This window comes from Solanum dulcamara, chromosome 10 (genome assembly GCF_947179165.1).
Source record: "Solanum dulcamara chromosome 10, daSolDulc1.2, whole genome shotgun sequence".
NCBI lineage: Eukaryota > Viridiplantae > Streptophyta > Magnoliopsida > Solanales > Solanaceae > Solanum > Solanum dulcamara.
Genome location: NC_077246.1, coordinates 73,058,409 through 73,063,028, shown reverse-complemented (window position 1 = coordinate 73,063,028; position 4,620 = coordinate 73,058,409). Strand labels below are relative to the sequence as shown.

Sequence of the window (4,620 nt, the reverse complement as noted above, 5' to 3'; positions counted from 1 at the left end):
GGCCCCGTGCATACCACTAATAAAAAATGTTGTTGTGTGACCAAACGAAAATCACGTATTCAAACCATTGCAAAACTTCTTGTAGAAATGCAAAGACTTACATGTACATAATATCTCTAATGTGTCCGTTCCTTCTAAGAAACCCTACACATATGAAGATCCCTAATATATTCATTCCTTCTCCAAACCCTACGCATCTCAACAGTTTAGTGTCTCAACCTGCACTTTTAATTTTCTAAGACTTCTAGCTATCTTCACAAGATCAAATCTATATAAAGGAGGACCAATTAGTTGTATTTCACTTCATAACCATAAATATTCAAATATAGCATATTGTATCCACTCTCTTCTAGTGCCAAAATGGAAAGAATCACAATAGACTTTTAATTATGTTGAACGCCTAAATTGATTTCAAATGAACCAATAAATAATACTACTTCTCTCTCTTATAATTTTCCTGTAAAAGTTCAAAAGAAAAGAAAATTGATGTTGAAAATTTCAAGAGAATCGTTTAAGCTATTCGAGAAAAGTAAATTGTACTCCTTCGATCTTGTTTACGTGAGATATTTAACTATACATGAAATTTAAGAAAGAAAAAATGAATTGACGAATTGATAAGATGACGAATTGACAAGCTGACAAAGTTGTGAAGCATTTTAATCCCAGAATAAAACACAACAATGACAAAGTTGCCCTTCTCCAAATCACTTCATTCAAAAATCTTTGGGAAATTAAAGGTTATAATTTGAAATCAAAGTTAATGCAAGTTTATCCAATGTACGACAAATTAAATATATGTTTTATATTATATCTATATACTATTTTTTAAAATTTAATAAACCAAACATGTACCGAACAAAATATATCTACTAAATAATCTCAATATTATAATTCTCGTATAACTAAATACTCTCTCCGTTTTAAAAAATTTGTCTTGATTCAGAATACGAGAATAAAACTAATGAATATTTGATGTAAATTCATATATACTTCTTAATTTTTTTGAAATATAATTTATATATTTAAAAATTATATAAAAGGAAATATAAGTCACAATAATTAATAATGCAATTTTTTTCAAAAGATATTTTAAAGAAATTATGATTAAAAATATTCTCCCCATGATATCATCCATTACATCAGTAGTAAACACAAAATTGAAAGCTAGCATGTGAATTCATTGATTATTTACATTGTATTATCTTCAAAGTTCAAACAAAGGGGCTTTGGATCTTTCAAGTCTTCCAACTATGACCAAGTTGATTATAGATCATTAGATCTAGCCCTCCATTTATCCATAAGCATCATTGAAATTTATCTAATTCGATCACTTATTCTTTTTATTTTAATTTATGTGACTTTGTTTGACTAATCTATATAAAATCTAAGAGAGAGAAAAAGAGAATTTTAATTGAATCGTGTGGCCTTAAATTGTTATGAAATTTCTCTGACTATAATTAAAACAAGTTATTTCAGAGTAAAATAAGAAGTTTAACATTGAATTATATCCGGACATAAAAATGAGTCGTCATTCTTTTCGAAACTAAAGTAGGTAACTTAGAAAAATAATGTCACATAAATGAAACAAATTAAAGGAGTCTGCCACAATGATAAAATTTATTGTCGTGTGACTAAAAATTCATCATGAGTTCAAACCGCAGAAGCAATCTCTCATATACACAACAAGATCGCGTACCCAAGACCTAATGTGGTCGGTCGACCTTTTCCATAACCCCACGCGTGCTAGTAAAGGTTATTGCCGTGCAATTAAGAGATCAAAGATTCAAGTCGTGAAAATAATTTTTCGTTGAAATGCAAGACGATCTAATATTTTCTGAGATTCCACACATGTAAAGCAGAAACTTAATACACCAAACTACCCTTCTAATAACGTTTCTATGCTTCTATTTCCACAAGATTTCCTCTATATAAATGAGGACCAATGAGTTAGTATTTCACTTCATAACCATAAATATATTCTAATATAGCATAAAGTCTCCACTCTCCACACTCTCTTCTAGTACCAATGGCAAGAATCACACTAGCAATTTTTGCCCTTTTCATTGTTCTATCATCACTTTGCTTCAACCCAATTAATAGCTCAAGGGATATTGTTTTTGATAATCCAATTACACACAGAGCCCTCTTATCCAAGAAGACAAGTGATATTAATCCTGATGTCATTGCAAGTTGTAGAGTTTGTGTGGAACAATGTGGTTCTTGTACTTGTTGCATCGCAAAATTGAAGGATTAGTATTACTTATGTTGTAATATTATATTGTTGTTGCTACTATTCTTGATTTCTTCACTTATGTATTTCCTTTTTCATACTAATTAATTTTGACATGTTTTACACAAGTCGAGAGTCCACGGAAATAACCTCTCTATCTCCAGAAGATAGGTGTAAGATTGCATACACACCACCCTCTTTAGACCTCGATCACTTGTGAAATTATAATGAGTATGCTATTATTGTTGTTGTAATATTATGTGTTAGTTTTAGCCAAATATGCATGGCTTCATAAATAAAATCACTTTCTTCTACTTAAAAGTGTTATGACTCTCTCTTAATCTCTTCTTTGGGGTTGGATTAATATTATGAAATTCATTTTTGCGAGAAAATCATTTTCTGGTGTTGGGTGGAGAGAATCATGACTTTTCTCACTTAAGAGTTTTTGTTGTTCAATCAAATATCAGAATATATTTTTCATGAAAAATGACTTTTATTGTACTAGCTTCATTATAATTAAGTTGATGAGAAAAGAAAGTTACATATACTTATGACTACAAAGATTCAAAAAATAACAAATTAAAAGTCTGGAATAATTGACTCGTTTGTCAAGTAAGAAAAAAAGGAACAATTAAATATTTTCTTATTTATTTTCCTAGTGCCACCTAAAAGATTCTCTTGAAATATCCACCACTTTATTTTCCTTTTCAAAATTTACCACTCAAGTACGAATTTATATTACTTTATTGTCAACTTCAAAATACTCACAAGAATCTTGAAAAAAAATGACCAAAAATTTATCAACAATGCCTATAAATAAACCACTTGCATATGAAGGAAATTATTATCAATAACTTGAATATATATCAACCATGGCAAAAATACTTCAATTTTTCACAATTTTCATAATGACCTTTTTCTTCCTTTGCAGCTCTTCATCTAATTATGATAATTTAGTAGCTATTGGTGATGGTGATGAATTAACATCGTCTAAAATTGTTGAAAATTATAATGATATTACGATTGGATCAAATAAAATTTCGAATGACTTGCGACGAAGAAGAATGGAGCGTTGCCCTTGCTATCCTTGTTGTGCTTTTCCATGTCCATGTTCTTCTTAAAAGAGGAATGTTTCATGATCTTGTTGTGTATTTTTGATAATCCTTTGTTTTTCAGAATAAGATTTTGGAGTTTTTATGAATAAGAATTGTTGGAGCATGATATTACACCAACAAGAATAAATTGATCATGTCATTGTTTGGTGGATATAAATGTGAAAAACTTATATGATGTAAATCAAATTAAACTTCTTGAAAAATAAATCCTTTAATTTTGCAATATAAGTGATCTTCATTGCCTCCTTCTTTGTACCTGGATGTGCTAAACTTGAGCCGCGAGTATTTCAAAAACAACCTTTCTCCCTCTGTGAGGTAGTGATAAGGTTTGCATACATTCTATCTTTCCCAAATTTCACTGATAGAATTGCACTGGTTATGATGTTATTATAGTGTTCATAATAAGTTAAGCAAGTTACATAAAATTATAAGACAATTAATCTACCACAACAAATCGAAGTATAGTGGTAGCGTAAAATTATTTTAATTTGATGATGCAGGTTTCAAAAGGAAATACAAGTATACAAATACGAAAATACAGTCGAGCCACTCTATAACAACATTTCACTATAACAACCATTTTTTTATGTGGAATTGATCTTATATGTTATGTTATATTATATGTTATGCATAACAACATTTCGCTATAACAATAATAAAATATCAAAATAAACGACTAAGTATTCAAATAACCAAACAATATATGAGAGATACGTGAATATGTAGCACCAGTGGTCTAGTGGTAGAATAGTACCCTGCCACGGTACAGACCCGGGTTCGATTCCCGGCTGGTGCAAATAACTCTTTCTATTTTCCATTAATTTTTTTTTTAAAAAAAGGATATTTTACATATGATTTATAATATTTATTCTATTAAATTAAGATGGGTTATAATAATATTTACTTCTAAAAGATTGCTTCCACGTCTTGATACCGTGATATATAGATCGCACAGTGATAGCTTTATCGTTGATTCAAATCTTGTCTTTTACAATTTGTTGGATAGAACAAATTAAACTTTTTATGATGGTTCTATTTTAGTTAGAGCTTTAATTAGATATTAAATAATAGTAAAAAAAATTATAAAATTTATGGTGACAAATTATAATTTTTTTATGCTATCAAATTAAATTGACATATTATAATAGTTAATTATGAGCTCTATACAGAATAATATAGTAAAATAACTTTCTATTTGATTAAAAATACTAATAAAAATAATATTGTTTATAGTTGTTATTCTGCAGTCTGAAAGATTCTTTAAAAGTATTATAA

The 4,620-nt window shown here is 28.8% G+C and overlaps 1 non-coding gene across 1 annotated transcript; it reads left to right on the top strand.

Moving 5' to 3' along the window:
• Window positions 1-4,070: 4,070 nt before the first annotated feature.
• Window positions 4,071-4,141, top strand: TRNAG-GCC (transfer RNA glycine (anticodon GCC)). Its single transcript has one exon. It is a non-coding gene; the product is annotated as a tRNA-Gly (tRNA).
• Window positions 4,142-4,620: the final 479 nt, after the last annotated feature.